This window comes from Vanellus vanellus (assembly GCF_965231255.1).
Source record: "Vanellus vanellus genome assembly, chromosome: 3".
Lineage (NCBI taxonomy): Eukaryota > Metazoa > Chordata > Aves > Charadriiformes > Charadriidae > Vanellus > Vanellus vanellus.
Window position 1 is genome coordinate 65300322 of NC_138907.1, and position 17918 is coordinate 65318239.

The following is a 17918-nucleotide window of genomic DNA, read 5'->3' on the forward strand; positions in this document are numbered from 1 at the left end:
ACTAGTGAGTGGTCTCCAGTTAGATTTCATGCAAGTAGTTGCAAATGTCTGATCCCTACAGCTCAGCCAATTTTCAGTCCTCTGTGCTGTCTGCTTACACAGTCCGGACTTCATCAGTTTGTCTATGAGAATGTTATGGGAGACAGTGTTGAAAGCCTTGCTAAATTTAAGCTTAACATCTACTGCTTTCCCATCGATGCTATAGAGTGCTGTGAAAGAGAGATATTTAAAGTTTTGTCAAGAGTGTGGTTAGAATTACTAGAAAAAAAGTAATGAATTTTGACAAATAGTAATTAACGAAGTAAGTACCACAAAGCAGATACAAGACATGGATGAACTTGTTTCTTATGCATTATAAAGCACTTCATTAGAGACATTTCTTAAAATTTAACAAAATTCATTTAAATTTAAGAAAACATATGTTGTGTGCCTTCCTCTCTTTGTGTTAAGTTTGAGAGGAAGGCATGGAACTTAGGTTTTTTTACTGTCCGTCCCGATAGCCTGTCAGTTGGAAGTTTTTGTCAGGAGTGTAACTTATTTTGCCATATGAGGGTATTTTTGTGTCTGCCTCAGTAAAGCTGCAGCTGTGTTGATAGCTGTTTCAAAGGTTTGAATATTGCTAGCTGTGTGTCTTTGGAGAAAGTCATCCCCTTTGACTTGGTCCTATTGTTCACTCTACTCAAATTTCTCCATGTTGTGTATATATAGCAGATTACTTTATTACTTGATTATTGTTTAGTACACTTTAGGGAATCTGTTCCTAAAAGTATGTGATTTTTAAGCTTGCTGAACTTTTTAATTCTTTTTTTATTTTTTTGTTCTAAGACCTGTCTTTGATAGTCAGAATTGAGGTTTTACCTTCCTTGTGCTGTATAGCTCTGCTTAGGCTCGTGCTTCAGTGCTAATTTTATCATACGCATCTTGCGGTGCTACTCTGCAGCACTGCACTGTAGCATTATCCAGGACTTACGCATTCTTATCTTTTCCTTATATTCTCATCTTTGTACCTCCTTCCAGGATAACCCATTTCCTAGCTGTTATTTTTTAAACAAAGCAGGAGGCAGCAAAAGCTCCAACTTTCAGTTACCCATTCTCTGAGAGACATTAAAATATCTTCTGGTTTTGTTTGCCTTCCCTCTTTAAGATTGTGAGCATCTTTGGACAGTGAAATCACCCTCCGATACTCTCAGACACTGTTTTGCAGATCCATGGCATGCCATGAAAGAAATGGCTTGTATTTTTAGGCTTTAAAACTACTCTTCAGTAACTCCCACTGTGTTCAGGGCATGTTTTCTAAAATAATTTTTAGTTTTCAAGTCATTGTAATTAGCAGTGACCCAAATTGTTAACTACGTGGGAGATTGAAGCCTAACTATAAATACTGCACAGATCTTTTCACTAAAATTTTGACTTCAGTAAAACCAGTTAATTAAACTTGCTCTTAAAAATTAATTACGTATGTGCTAGAAACGTGATGGTTCTTGCATCTTTAAAAAATCTCAAAAACAAAAAACACAATGCTTTGGCAGGGCTGAGGACAATTAGAAATTTTCTCTCCATTAACACAACTGACAGTCAACGTTATTTTCTACCTATATAAAGTGAAAGCTTCAAAGCACTCTTTTTCACTCTCTGAAGACACTAACAAAACTGACTTTGCATTTATGTCCTCTGTTATATTTGATAGACTATTTAAAACTTTTTTCAGTCTCAAGCGAACAGTAAAATAGGTTTCTACATCAAAGATATCGAAAATATTTATGCATGAACTAAATGCTCTTAAATTACTGTTTTGATTCTTGTTTTTTAGAAGCAGAAAAAGGAGGTACATCAAGTAGCAAAATTCACATTTTTGCAGAGACACTGCAGAAACACTGTCAAAAGTTACATCCTCATATGTATGTTGGTATCATTGATTACTTTTTTCAGTATTTCATACTTTCTCCCCACCTCTCTAACGTCGGTCTTCAGTACTACCACAGTCCTGGAGAACTTTAATGTTTTTGTTTGGTTGTTTGGGGGGTATTTGTCTTGCTTCTGACATAATTTTGTGCCACTCAAGGAAGAATGTGTGTAGAAAGGTAGTTCAGCCTGGAGAAGAGAAGGGTTGGGGAGATCTTATTGCAGCCTTCCAGTACCTAAAGGGGGCCTACAGGAAAGCTGGGGAAGGACTTTTTACTAGGGCATGTAGTGATAGGATGAGAGGGAATGGCTTTAAACTGGAAGAGAGCAGGTTCAGATTAAACATTAGGAAGAAGTTTTTCACTTTGAGGGTGGTAAGGCACTGGAACAGGTTGCCCGGAGAGGTTGTTGAGGCTCCATCCCTGGAGGTGTTCAAGGCCAGGCTGGACGTGGCCTTGGGCAACCTGGTGTAGTGGGAGGTGTTCCTGCCTATGGCAGGGGGGTTGGAACTTGATGATCTTCAAGGTCTTTTCCAACCTAAATGATTCTATGATTCAGTGTGGCCTTATTCTTTTCATGTCTTATTAAGAAACTGTTAGGGGAAAAAAGATTCATGCAAACGATCAATGAAAATGTATCAAATTAACAATTGAATTCAGTTTTCCTGAATAGCTTAGTTTTCTAATTTGAAAATAAACAGTAATAAAATATCCTGAAGAGATCTTAAAAAAAAGATGACAGAGTATATATTAATTGAAGGCTGCGTGCATGTGTGCTATATGGTCCAAGAATAACATGAAATACAGTATTTGCAGTATATCTCTCGCTGTGTTTGGATACAGGTTGGTGGCATTTTCAAAGAGGACTGAAAGAACTGATTGACAGACAGAAGATGACTAAGAGAAAGGATGTGGTACAGCTTCCACACACCACTGTGGTGAAGCTAGATAATCCTGACCTTGGGGGACCACTTTTGTTTAGTGGGAGTGCCAGTAGGAGCACCAGTTGGAGAAATCTGTTTGCTGGCATCCAATCCATGCAGGCAAATTGAATGGTATAAAGATCACTGAATACCTACATTTTTTTTATTTTTGTTATCCTAACATATTACTGTAAATGCTGTATTTTATCAAATTTTAAAATAGGAGTGGAATCTCCTCGTATTCCTTTTTAAAGAGAAATAGCTTGAGTAAAAGACTTGTGTAAAACGCTTCTTGTGGAGAAGGTAAAGATAAGAAAAGAATTCTCAATTTTGTCTTGAAAGAGTCTGTGTATATCCATTCCCTGTTAAACTGTAATGTGTGTTGCCTCATTAGCTCACCCAACAGCTTCATTTAGATTTGCTGTTATGGGGAAAGCCTGCAGGGCTGCACAGATCAGAGCTATGGAAATTTGCCATAATGCCTAAGTTACTTTGAGATATTTCTTTTTAGCCCCACATCTTCTTAAAATTGGGGTAAGAGCATATTGTGGCAAAGAGTATCAAAGACGTACCTTGAAGTAGCTCAGTACCCGCTCTATTAGTTGAAAGTGGTTTGAGTGTAATACAAGCTGCTAGGAGGAATAGGTGGTGATGGAAACTAATTTTTGTTACTTTTATGTATGAGAAGGCTTACAAAAGGGAAGTAGGTAATGTTTAACAAACTCACAAAGAAAGTCTCTCAAAGTCAGTAGTAGCAGTGAGTCTGCTGGGGTATTTTTTTGTGATATTAATTAAGAAAATAATGAAGTGACATTGAGGCCTGCGCAGAAGGATTTTAGTAGTTTTTTTTTTTTTCTCCTATTAACCTTTACATTCACTACAAGGCTTTATTTTAACTATAAAGCACTGCATATTCATAGAGAAATTATGATAACAGATTCAGTTTTTTATCCAATTACCAGAATTTCTCTTTATTTTTCAGAAGAGAGTTAGAGAACTGAGTAGAGACAAAGTACCAGCTAAACAACACAGAACACATATTCAGCAAGTATGAGCTGACTTAGCTATGCTGAAGTTAGGTTAAAATATTTTTACCAAAAGCAGAAGAGCATTAGGTCTAAAATGTTTTTTATATATGTCTGTATGTTAATTTGAATGGGAACTCCCCTGGGGAAAATGATCATTCATTTTAAGATATTCATGTCTCTCACTTTTACTTAAGGGAAAAGTATAAGAGAGAAGGGAAAAAGAAAATAAAACTACTTTTTATTGTTATTATTTGCTTATAGCAGAGTGGAAGAACTGTAAAATTCAACTTAAAAATATTTTTCTTATAGTTAATTTTCTTTTAAAACAACAGAAACATCCTTCACAAGATTTTTATTTTTTTTTTTATGCCTCTCTGGTTCTTTTATAATCTTTTTTGCTGTACTATTTACATTTTGAAGGGAAAGGACTTGAGTATTGTGTCTCAGTTTCTTCAGTGCAAATAGAGTACGAAGGCTCGGTTGTCACCTGTGGCAAACTTTGGCATGTACTTCCCTATCTTACTCCTTCTGCTCAGTCACTAGAGCCACCTCTGGGACGCTCCACCTTGCAGCTGATTTTGGCAGCAGATAAAAATTAAGAGTACCAGGACACAGCCGTGCCCTCACCATGGCTTACAGGCAGCTCAGGTGATTCTGTAGGGGAAAGAACCTCCTCAGAACTCTGTGGCTCGACTGTGCCACCAACATCAGTTACCAGTGTTTTGGCTCAAGACACAAATACAGGACGTTGTTTTAAAGTAGAAGAGCTGAGTGTTTACAGTTATGAAATGAATAGTAAAAATGAATTTTTAATTTGCAAACAAAAGGTGTATAAATAGATTCATCTAACCACAAAAATGTTCCAACAGAATAGTAAAGACACAGAGACAAAACCATTAACGCTAATGACAATCTAGTTCTTCCATTTTAAAAGGTTGGTTATCCAGTTTCCTCTATCTGATTGATAAGATGTTATAAATGTCAAAAGAGTTTGTATTTTCGAGTTAAACTTGCTAGAATTGTTTATACTGACATCAAAGATACACATGTTCCTTTATTATATGTTCTTTTTCATGTTTCTTCTAGGCAAGTTAATTAAAATATTTCACTAAAAATTATACTAAATACAGAGCACAATAACAGCAATCTTTGAAGATTCCAAAAACTTTATCAAAAGAACACCATTTATATTTACTTGAAATTGGTGTATGTTAGGGTAATTACTGCTGTGCCTTCAGGGTAAAGGAAGTACTCTCAGCCAAATTATACAAGGGTGTGGATTAAATGAAGCATTACTCTCTGTTTGGCAGCAGTGGATATAGATTGCAAAATCAGGGTGTGACGTAGTACTGTGGAAAGACTCTGCCAAGAGTGATTTGGCCTGAGTGTGCCCTTACTTTCTCAATTATGTGGATCCTAAAACAAGCAAATCTAATTAATTCCTAAGTAGAGAGGTCCTTTTAACTGTTTTCAGTCTGAGCTTGTCTGTACTTTCAGATAGACCTTGTCTGTAATTTTTGAGCTATTGAGCTGCAAGACAGCAAGTGTTGACAAAGAGCATGCTTAAATGCAATTCTAGCTGGTTTCAGAGGTGGAAACAGTTCTTCTGCCCAAAGACTGTGCAGTAAAGTATCAATTCTCTGTCCAGCAGAAAGTTCAGGTCAGCAAGGATGCTGTCTGTACAGCAGCAGTAAGCATGAGTGAATAACATGAGCAAATTGATCCCTCCTGGTTTTGCTCCAATCCTTCTGTCCCTGTCATTTCCAGAAAAGCTGGAAGGACTGTGCAAAAGACCCAGTAGCAGCCATGGTGTGCAGGAAGGAGACATCTCCCTCTCCCAAGAGGAGACCTAGGTCCTTTGACTTCATACCTGGTTTTCACAAGTGAGCAAAAACCAAGTAGATTAAAAAAAAAAAAAAAAAAAATCTGTATTTTTAAGATATGTTATCCATACATACTTTTTCAACTATTTCAAAAACCCTTTGCCAATTTTGTAGATAGATTTTTATCTGTGTGAAACAACTAAACTTTCATGGATTCATATGGAGCTGCTCGTACCCTTGTTGCTAAAACACCAAGTTCAGTGAGAGCAAGCTTCCCTCACATGATTCATTCTACTAATATAACACCTTTTAAATTACCTTTGGGTATCTGCAGTCCATATGCTCTGCAATAGACTCTGGTACCAATGTAGCTTGCTACTGATCATGTTGGTCCTATAGAAACTAATGACAGAGGATGGTGGCTTGGGAAAGCCTTAAGAAATCTGAAGGCATGTACAGAGAAGTGAAGGCCTCTATGGGTGTGTAACTTACGTATTGCTATTGTCACACAACGTAGTGACTTGGTATTATTTACAGAGCTGGCCTCAATGTGCTGCTTTGATTCAGATGAAATGAGAGCTTCACTGGATCCTTCCTTCTCACTGTTAGCTTGCTTTCTTGCTCACTGGAGGTTGTAAGGACCAGTGACTCATTGCTTGCTGGCTTCAAATGCAGCAGTAGAATTGCCTCACAAGTTTTTGAGGAGTAGAGTTTTATTTGGGTGTTTTCTGCAACCTTATGGCACGCTCAAGTGAAGGAACAGATTGCACAGGTTCCTTCCTTATCTTTTCCCCTCACAAGTAGGGCTCAATCTCTTCAGTTTTTACTTCCTCATCCAGAGAAAAAAGATCTGAATGACGCATAGCCAAATTAAAAAAAATAAATAAATCTTGAGGCTTGCCTGATCACCTGACCCCAGGCTTTACTCTGGCATGTCAGGCAGTCCTTCTGCAGAAGACTCTTATTCAGACTGTATAATAGATAGTATTTGAAACTGTATTTCTCATTTGAAGATTGATTCCAGCGTATCACGTCCCCATATGCTTCTAGATATCATATCCCCTTTTCCTATCATGTCAATATCTCCTGTTTTAAATAGAGGGCCACCCTCTCTACTTCAGCTGTCTATGCTAGCTTATGTTGCATTATTGATTGCTTGCTTGTTTTCAAGATTAGCTGAAGAGTGTGGCAGTGACGTATGTTGATACAGGTATTTCTGGAATCCATTCAAACCCTGACTGGTCAAAGGCAGCAGTGTGCTGCAGCTAATATGCCAAAGAATAAAATATAGACAATTAGAGCTTACTTATATATGTTGAGCATCTTTTGGTATGATAAGTTGCCTAGTAGCAGAAAATGTTCTGAGAATTCTTTCACCAAACTTCTGGTTGTCACTATCCACCATTAGAGCATAAGAAGTGATTCCCCTAGCTTTTTTTTTTTTTTTTTTTTTCTAGAGAGAACTGTAACTGCTAAGATTCACTTTATAAGATGTCACATTTTCTACTGTTTTCAGGTGAAGATCATAAATAGGCTCTGTTTTCCTGCTTCTTGCCTCTTTGAATTTTCATTTTTGGATAACCATATTTAAACAGAGTTCACCTCTCTAGTAAAAAAGGATGGTCTTGTCCTTGAAGTTTGGGGTTTTTTTAGGCTGTCTCGATTCAGAGGAGGTATTGGTGAGGTCTGTCACCTCCTCGACTTACTCAGGAGAATCTGTTGTAACAAAGTTCTTCATAACTTCTGTGTGGTGCACATTGCTAGTTGAAGAACTTCTCTTGTGAGCCAGGTACAAGCTAAAACTGAGTTGGTAGTTATCTGCTTTAAGGCCTTTAAGTCACACTCTTGGAATTTTTCATTTTGGAAATTCAGAACTTGTGTTTTTAACTCTATATTGATTAATTAGTAGTAACTCCTTATCTTTTGTGTCCAGCAGTGCAATCTAACAATAAGTTCAGCCCAAATATATTTGCTTCAGGTTTGACTGCTTCTGGATAAAAAGCAGAACAAACAGGAGAAGAAAGAAAATAGTGCTGCTGTTATGGGAAGTCTGGAGTGCAGTGGCCACTTAATATACATCTGTAATATAACATGTATACCTTGATAAAGCTTTTTATTGGAAAGTGGTTTTCCTTGTGCTAAAGAGTATAAAGGACAGTTCCATCTTTTTTTTTTTTTTTTTTTTGACTACTTGTACATGTAAAGGATCTTCAGCAATTGAAACTGTGGTTTGAATTAAGAATCTTTCTGCAAATCAGCTTTTCTTACCAAAACAAATTATTTTCAGAGTAAATTCCAGGAATCCTACAAAGAGAGAAATGTGTGTCCAGGGTTGTCTGTATCACCACTGCTTGAGTTAATAATTTGGCACATGCCAATGTTCAAAAACCATCTAGGAAGATTTAACAAACAACTGTGTGCTTTTATGTGAACAAGGCTATTAAGGCATATACCGTGAGAGTCTCAAACTCCTAGAGTGTTACTAGTCACTTTGTTTTGTACAGTTGTTTGGTCCTTTCAGAGAAACAAATGTTTGTGTAGCAATTAGCAGTTAAGTCAGTTTTAAAGAAACTTAGATACCTTTCACAATGCATAATGTATAGAAATGGGTTACTTTTATAATAAGCTATGGAGAAGAATTTCCTGTCCTTGAATATTCAGACCTCAATAATGCCCTTTCTCTTACTGCTGAGTATGAAAACTTTGCAGTTACTGCTTTTGTGTGGATTTTGGGTTATTGGAGATGCAGTATGAGCATAGTCAGTAGCGATTTTAGCTGCTGCTATTAGTCAAACCAGAGAGGATGGGTACTGTAATTAAGCTTTTATGTTAAAATACTGCAGTTTTTATCAGTTTGGCGCTACCTGTGTGATGATGTGAAAAAAGCTCTCGTTATTATATCAGCTACTTAATCAAATTTTATTTCATGATACTGTAGAAAATATTTAGTCAAATGGTATCTCTGTATTCATTCTGAATTTAATTTTCATTAATGTTTTTGTTTACATCTTTAGGCTTGCTGTGCAAGTACACTTGTTCATAAAATTCCTATACAAATAAGATACAAATTCACTGGATAGGACTGTAACTTATACTTACTGGCTTGATCCTCAGTCTTACCTTCTTATAATACCAGTTGCAGTGATTTGGGTTGCTGATTGAACCTTGGAGAGAAGTCTGTTCTTTCCAGGATATCCAGAGTTTTGGAAATGTAGACCAAAGCTGGGCATGGTCCCTCTTTATCAACCTGCCTGTCTTGGTTTTCCATCTTCTACCTCTTCTCAGATCAGGTACCACTTTGTACATGAAAAGGAGTATTGCCTCAAAATTATGTTCTTTGCAGACAGTTTCCTTTCCATGCTTATTTTTTGCATATCCTCCACCTAAGACCCACGGAAAAATCTGTCAAGTACAGATTGCTTTTCAGCTCTTTGTCAATTGATAATTCAAGCTTTCTACCAAGGTCTCCTGTACTAGAAGGTGGCCTTTAATGGCCAAGTCATCTTTTTTACTTTCTCCAAAGTAACATAACATTTGGTACCCACATATTTGTACAACCGGTGTAACTTCTGCTAGAGTATTTGCATGGTTGCTGAAGGCTGAGAGTATAGCAATAGTGATACTTTCTAAAAAGCATTCTAAAAATTCACTGTGGTAGAAGTAGTAGCAGGTTGCTATTGCGTTCTGGAAGACTTTGCAGACCTTGTAAGTGAAGGAAACTGAAAAAGCGACATCATTGAAATCTGTGTGCGACTGAATCTGCAATGTGTTGCTTTAATGTTTAATGTTTAATTTTCCTCTGCAATGGATGATACCAATATTAATCTCAAGTGTTTTGTCATATATTGTTTACAGGGAAGTATATTCAGATTTTGTTACCAAAGTTGCTACAGGCCATCATTTTATTTCCATTTACAGTTGGAAACAAATTAGAAAGGAGTTACTTATACATGTTCTAATCACTGATATGTAGAAAACCTCTTCTTAAAGTAGTTTGTTCATTAATTGTCTGAAAACTCAAAAGTGTGCATGCACAAAAACTCAGATGTGGTAGGCCGGTTTCACCACACACACATTCTCATGAAATATCTAACCAATTTTGTTTCTGAATTTCAAATGGAAAATAAACTTGGGAATGTGTTTTTAAAGACATAGCCTTCTATTTCTGAAAATACAATAATACGTGTATCTGCTATGAACTTCTTTTTTTCTTACTCTTTTGATTTTAGACCATATAAAAATTCTTATGTAATGTTTTCCTGATTTAGTGTCTCCTGGTGGTCCTGCATTTTTCACGTTTAATAATGTATGAATTGTTTGGCAATGTCATGGAATTTTCTGGTAATATTTTTCTCAAAATTAGTATTCATTACTGGCTGAAAGTGCTAATTTAAAGGAGAAAGTAGGCTAGGTACAAACTACTAGTGGCTATTCTGGTCATGATAAAGACCGGAAATATCAAGCTGACTTATTTTTTCCAGCATATTGCATATGATGATGCTGATACTATTTTTCCTTGAATGCAAATGTTAGAAAAATGCTGCACACGTTCTTCAAGCAGTTACAATATTTTTTTATTCTTTTTTTTTTTTTTTTCAGTCAAGACTTGATCTGACATTGTGAGGCTACTGGGTAATATAGAAACTCAGTAGTTCATGCAGTAGGTGGCTATTTTTTCTTAGCTGGGAAGACTTTGCATTGCAAAAATGTTAATGGCTGATTTTGAAAAGTATTTGTGGTATTCTAAGCATATTTTCAAACTTACAGCTTTCCATTTGTAAAGCAACAGGCTAATTTGGTTTAAGTAATTGTGGGTAACCAGCCATTGCTGAATTTCAGTTGTGGGAGGAACCATGCAAAGTAAATTACTTTGTTTTCCTTCCTTGCATAATTTTGATTCTTGGTCTTTTCTCCCTAGTCAAATATGGTTTTTAAAGATATATGAGTAGAGCTCCTGAGGTCTGGAGGTACTAGACTTTGAGAGTTACACATAAAGTTAAGTTCTGTTTAGCTGTATTACATAGAAATTAACTGTATTAATGAACAGAATTTAACTGTACTCAGTAGTTTTAGGAAACAGATAAGCATAAATCTCGTTTAAAAACTCCCATTTCCTCTGATTCAGGGAGGGTAAGGTAATGCAGAAGCAAAAATATTACCAAACCTAAAAGTGAAGTTTGCTATTTCAGTGTTGGGCATCCACAACTCTAAGGGACTGCAGTTTCTGCATTTCATGAAGTATTTTTTGATAGAGTAACACCACAGGCTTTATATAATACAAAACAAGTTTCTTTCCAAATTTAATTTAGTTTGTTTGCTTTTAACTAGTCCTGGTAAGCTTAGGAAAACTAATAATGACTTTCTTTAGGATATCTGCACCACTAGAAGAAAAATAACTCTTATTAATACAAAGTGTGTGTCATAGTCTGCGTTTTCCTTACATCTTTTTTATCTGCTATCTAGAACTTGTAAATAATATTGCCAATCTGATTTCAGAATGCTGATGATATCTGTGCAGGCTTATTGATGTTTGCTGTAAAGTTACTTTCTGTTCTCTACATTGTAGAAAGAAACAACTGGATACTATAACCTCTGCTCATTTTCAGTTGTATCTACTGCCATTATGATGTAACGTTAGGGGTTGTCGTAAATTAGCACGTTCCTGATTAGCATGAATTCAATAAATGTTCTTTACTTCAAAAGAATGCCTGGGACACGTGCTACTACTTGCATTGTTTATATATGGTACTGTAGAAACTTAACATTTGCAAGAAAAATGTAAGATGATGATTTGATAAGATTACTCAGAAATAATTGGGTGGGTGTGTAGGCTGCTAAATGTATTCGATTTTAATCTCTAATTAAAAAGTTGGATTTTTTAATTGTTTTTGTGATGCAATAGTTTTTACTTCATTATACCTTTTGTAAATAGGGGCCAAATTCTGCCTGTTCATTGTGCGTAAGTACAGGATAAATGTATTAATATGAAACTCTATTCTCCTCGAAGCCAGCGATCTTTATGGTTTCTTCTGTAGGATTAGTCTAAGATTCAGAGCAAATACCTATTTATGCCCTTGTACACCTTGAACCAGGAATGAAAATGATGGCTAACCTTGAATGAATATCTCTATGCATTCTTTTGGCCGATGGTAGATATAATTACGTTGTGGGATATGGCACTGCCAGAAGCATAGTGGTTTTTTTCGTGTTAGTGCTGTCTGATTCTGAGATCTCTTATATGAGGATTGGAATTAGGTGATGTTACAGTGAAGGTATCTCTCTGGGGATCTACAGGTGTGAATTCAAGCAGTGCTCCAGTGTTCACTTAGATCTGCTGCAAGAGCCTACTTGGTCATTTCGGCTGGGGAATCAGACAACCAGATGCAGTCGCTAGAGATAACTGCATCCGTCCTTGGATAAGAAAGTTACTGTATTTAAGCACACTAGGCCAGTTGTCTTTCTCAGTTTAGGAAGACTATGACTCATGGTTTGAGAAGCCAGAGTTCTATTAATACCTGGAGCTGGGGCATCTACTGGAATATTGGGTGCTGGTGCAAAATAAGCTGCAGCAATATGTGTGGAACTGCATGGTACTGAATTGTGTAACTTTCTAGAGTTACTTTTCTAGATAACTTGTTTACTAAAAGCTGGTTTTAAAAAAAAAATTGGTTAAAAAGGTAAATATTGCATACTTTTTTATTGAAAGCTTATCCTTCTGTGCAGACTTTGCTGTATAATATAGTATCGTGCATGGCAACCACAGCCTAATCGATTGACATGAGGTCCCAAGTTTCTTCTATTTTGTTAGTTTACAAGTTTTTGTTGTATTAATGGGGATTGGGAAGGGAAACAAAAAGAAGTTATGCTTTTCCACCTATCAGCACAGCTCTGTTTTGGCTTAATTCGGGAGGGGAGGGTGTGTTGGGGTTTTGTGTTGTTTTGGTTTCTTTTGTCACTGCCATCTAGATCAATCTCTGCGCTAACTAGAGGAGATACATCTGGCAGCAGAAGAGGCTAAGGCTTCTCTTTTTTTTTTTTTTTTCCAATGTACATAGCGTGAAAACAGCTCTCTCATTCGACTGGTAAAATAAATTAACAGAAGTTTCTCTATATAACTTATAGAAAGTAAGACAGTAAATGAAGAGGGATTTTATTTGTCCTATAGATTTTGTGTTTTGATTTTAAGTGGGTAGATTTAGATTAAGAAATTGGAACCCCACTTAGAAAATGAGAATGACGTTGAGTAGGTAACTCAGTCTTTCCCTGATGCTCTGATAGAAGAAAAAAATTGAGGAAAAGAAAAGGAGAGGGCTAGCAACAGCATGGGCTCACCTGATGTCAAGTAGACTTCTTTCAGTGCAGAATACATTGCAAGAATCTTATGAGCGTTTGTAGAAGTCCTTTGGATTCGGTAGTGATGCCATAACTGCACTTTTGTGTATACACTTAAACATACAATGTGAGAACCGTCTGGTTTGAAAATATACATTTTAAGTGGCTTGCAAGATAGGAGCTCTCAAGAGAATTAACCATTTCCTTTGGCGTCGTATTAGCTACGGAGAGAACACTATTTTAGAATGAATGCTAAAAATGCTCTGTTCCTTGTCTCACTTTGAACTGCTTTTGAATGAAGTTTTCTTGCTCTACCTTCAGCCAAATGTGTTCCAAAGTAGTTTTAAAAGCGATGATACAGATTAAACTTTGTTGAAGCAGTTTTCAATACACTTTGGTCCTATCCATTCTCCTGCTTAATTTGGAATATGTTCAAAATCCTAGGTGCTAGACAAAGTTATGTAGAGCAGAATTTGAAGTGAGTTTTCACCTACAGCACTGGATATTAGTAAAACATCTGTTTTTTTCTGGTAAAACAGAAAGGTACATTTGTGTTAAGTGGATGCATCCATTCCTTTAATTTTACATGAACTGCATCTGAAAATGTTTGCAGTGGGTTTTGAAAGTATTTGTGATCCTGTGTTTAAGTAAAGGAAAACAAGTTCTTATCCAATATATAAACAATCTTTTTATTTAATGAATTCTGTTTGATCTATTAAAGCATAATTGTTGTGAGGATAAAGCCTTTGAGGGAAGATTAATATATATTTAGATCATTACAAAATGATATTCTTTCTCTTATTTATACCTAGCTTGAAAATAAAATCACAGAAAGAACTGAGTAATACTGCTCTAAAAGCTTTTACTTTTTAAAAAAACTCAAAACTTTCCTTTGAAGCCTAAAGTAGAGGTTATACTAAAAGATCTTTTGGTCACAGAGGTCATACTTTTGAATAGGTGACTGTTCTGAAAACATAATTCTGTTTACTGGGAACAGTTTTAAAGCCACAGAAGATCAGTAGGAAAAGGACTGAGCTGATGTACATATTCATTTCATATCTGAGTTGACTTTTTTTCCCAGTGTTTTGTTGTTTATTTGGCTGTATTTTAACTATGCCATGTTGCAAGAGGCCACAATATAAATTATAAGAATGTCTGCAGTAAGAAACACCATTTGCTAGAGGCATGGTTTATTTTCATGTTTTCAGAGTTTGTTTGTGGGGGTTTTTTTAGACACTAATTATCAGTATAAACTTAAAGTAAAACTCAATTAAAAATAGAATGATGTTGAACTGGAATAGGTAAGATATTTCTTTCTCTCTGTATGCTATAGAGGGGTTTATCACAGAAATGTCTGAATATTAACTTTTTTCAGTATTCTTAGTTATTTGTTCATTGGTGTTCTGTGATTTTTCAAAGGATTTTTCAGGATAAACTTTTGGATGATTTCATTAACTGTAGATTCCAGGAGACTGGAATCCTTGGAGATTGATGATGCACAGATACCTTTGTTAGTTAACAGATTAATTTATCAAGTGCATTTCACAAAAGGAGAAAAAGCCTTCTTTTGAAAAGTTAATTAAACCATACATTCTGTAATGAATGCTCTCTCAGTCTCTACGAAAAGAGGAAGTTTTCACATGGATGTTTAATATTAGGTGATTGTAGGCACTCCAATAGAAGAATAGTGCAATTATTTGACTCTCTAGAAGGACTTTTTCCCCCTGTTCTAGCTTTTTTTGCTATTAATTTAGAAGAAATATAATAGCTAAAGATGCTGTTATTTAATAGGAAGTTGTTTTAATTATTACAAGTGCTATTTTGGGGAATTGTTGCTTTTATATAAATTTCTGTGTAAGTCTAATCTGTTTGGAAGTGAACTCATCTACTTCCTGTGTATTTCAGCCCAACTATTTTACAATTTGATCAATTTCCACTAATGTGCTTATCTAGAGCAGAGGGTAGTTTTAGTTTTTTCAGTGAAAGCATGCAATAAAACTGGGAACTTGGTAGTGCAGGCGTGTTTTGGACAGGAGGACAACTACTTGGTTTCTGTCATCTTTTTAGTTGCAGTTCCACTGGCAGAGAATATATTGCCAGAAGTGACCCAGGGGAACTAAGGATAGACTTTCAGTTCACTGTTCAATTTGTACAGGAAACTAACACAGTTTCAGACTCCCTCTCAAGGCAGACGGCTACGCTGTTTTTCAAAGGGTATCAGCTCCTTGGCAGACATTTGCCTGAAGTCAGCACATGCTTAAAATAATGGATTATGTGGACCATAAAGAAGAGCTGTCCTGCTGTTAAACTGTGTCAATGTGAAAATTCTGATCATTTGAGGGAAAAGCAATAGCATCTATCGTTTCAAGACATCTAACATAGCCTTTAGACACTAGCGTTAGGTTCTTCTAGAAATAATTCCATGTAAAGGAAACCACAGAACAATCAACGCAGAGTAATAGGAAATACAGTAATTCAAGTGTTAATACTTTCGTATGGAAGATTAGCTTCTCAAGACATACAGGATTTTGAATGTGAAGACAGCAAATGCTGTTAAGAAAGAAGATTGTTGGAGGGTTCAAGTAAACCCCCTGAATCAATAAGAATGCTTCTCTATTAGTCATTCTGAAGCATCCTTAAGATTTTTTTCAGGTTTGACCTTGCAAGCGATTTAATGACCTCTATATAATAAGTTCAGGCTAAGTGAGAGTCCCAGCAGGTCACAGTGTCCTGTAAACTTCATTTTTGGATGAAGTGGAAATGTCCTTCTGCAATCCTGACCTCAATTTCAATACCTCACTGTAGTATTTGCAAAGTTTGTACAGCCTGGATCAGAGACAACCAAAGGAAGCACTGCAGAGGCTGTTAGTCACACCTGCTCGGTGTCATTCACATGCTTCATCAAGCACGGAACCACGTCAAGCCGATAGCTGTGTAAAATTGCTTTGAAAATCTACTGCATCATTTGAGAAAGAAGGGATGGATATTCCCTTGCTTGCTGAATGGTCTTTGTTTTGTGAATGAGGAAGATTTGAACGGGTTGTTTTTTGGATTTTTTTAATATGGCTGTTGTGAATGTGGGAGCTACTAAACAAATGCTTGATAACTGAAAACAATTAATGGATAACGCTAAAGACTAGTTTGGGGTAACCAATAGGCATGATCAATATGAACAAATAGCATTGGCTCTGTGGAGTGTAGAATATTTGTACCCAAGTGTGTTGTGGTCTGTTTAGTGTTTACACTTCAAGCGAATTAAGAATTTCCTTCTTGTTTTGGAAGAAGGCTTCAGTCATGGAAAACACTGTCAAAACCAGTGCCAGCTGCTAGAATTCAGTACAGCGCTCCTTATATCTGAGTTACACATCTGTCTCTTTTCTGCGCTTGCAGCAGAACAGGTCTATGCTGCCCTGTATTGAGGCTTAACTGGGGATATCAGTCTAACCATAAAGTTTTCACCTGACGAGCAGCTAAATATAGAGGCTTCACAGGAGTACTCACATACATAAACATACAGTCCAGAAGTACTTGGAGGTAATACATCTTTTCCTTAGAACAAGGAAGTCAATGATACTAGTGATAAAAATACAGATTTTTTTTTTTTTCTAATTAAAGTTTGAAGATTTTTCCAAACAAGCAATTTTTTTTTAATCATACATTTTATACAGCTTTTATCTTAGAGTGGGTTTGTATGAACTGGCACAACACTACCATGCTCAAATGGAAAATACTATGGTAGAATACTTAGTTGTCTAAAGAAAAAAATATTTTTTATCATGCACACATTTCATTCGTCTTGAGTTTGTTGGTTTTTTTTATTCAAAGACTTGATAAGGACACTTGTATGCAACAGTATATCCATACGTAGTACCATCTCTGTAGCAGTATCATCTTAGTTTGTAACTGTATGAGTGTGTAGATAACAATATTAAGAGGAGTAATATCCCCACTGACTTTTGATGTTAGTGCTGAATGTTTTAGCAAATAGCTTATTTGAAGAAAGGTAGGCTTCAGGTGTACTGTCTGAGTATGGGTTGAATTCAGAAAACAGTTTCTATTCTCATCTCTTTCACCTTCTGAAAAGTGATGGAAAAAAGTAGTAAAAATAAGAGTAAGCCTTTCAAAATGAAGTATTTCAGAATTTGTACAAGCTTTTTTGAAATTATTAAGATCACAAAATTTTTAATTCATACTCAAAATTGAAAAATCAAGTATTGAACTTATATAGGATTTCTCACAAGTACAAAATTATTCACATGCAGAAGATCTGCAGGAGCATGGTTTAACTATGATTGTTTGAGCTTGCAGCTTTTATTATATTTAGAAATATCTAAATATCTTAATGATTAAACATTTACGAGTAAATCTCCTGTGAAAGTCAAAACCACTAGGCTTTAGAAAGTATACTGTAGGTGGAGTTGTGCAAGCTTCCTTGTGGAGCTGTGCCAGTACAGGGGATCTGAATCTGAAAAGTCGTCCTTATTCAGATACTGGACTCCTCAAGAGTAGGCTTTTGGAGTGGCAAATGAATATGAGTTTTCAGAACTTATTCCTCTTTGAAAATAAAACTTGTTTCAAATCTAGTGTCTCACAGAGAAAATCCAGCGAGCTTAACTCTGTGTTGTCTGGCATCTCTATACTTGAGAAACCGTTCTCCAACGAAGCAGTAGCATTTTTCACTGTCATGTTCAAGTTTTCAGATGTTTGTGTCTTTTCTTTTTAAGATGTTTTCTTAAGTATACAGCTGAGGAGACCAATAACAAAAAGCTAAATCCATAGATGATGAAAGGATTTTCCTGAGCTTAGTAGTTAACATAATAGTTTCAAAAGAAAAGAATTTACAAGTACTTGTTCAAATGCACTATGTAGAGAGTGAATAAAATAAACAGCAAGATGTGTTGTGATAGGAAC

The 17918-nt window shown here is 35.9% G+C and overlaps 1 protein-coding gene across 1 annotated transcript in view; it reads left to right on the plus strand.

Annotated features, from left to right (window-relative positions):
• AHI1 (Abelson helper integration site 1) overlaps positions 1-17918 on the plus strand; it is a 96849-nt gene that overhangs the window by 52589 nt on the left and 26342 nt on the right. The gene's annotated exons all lie outside the window — the stretch shown is intronic.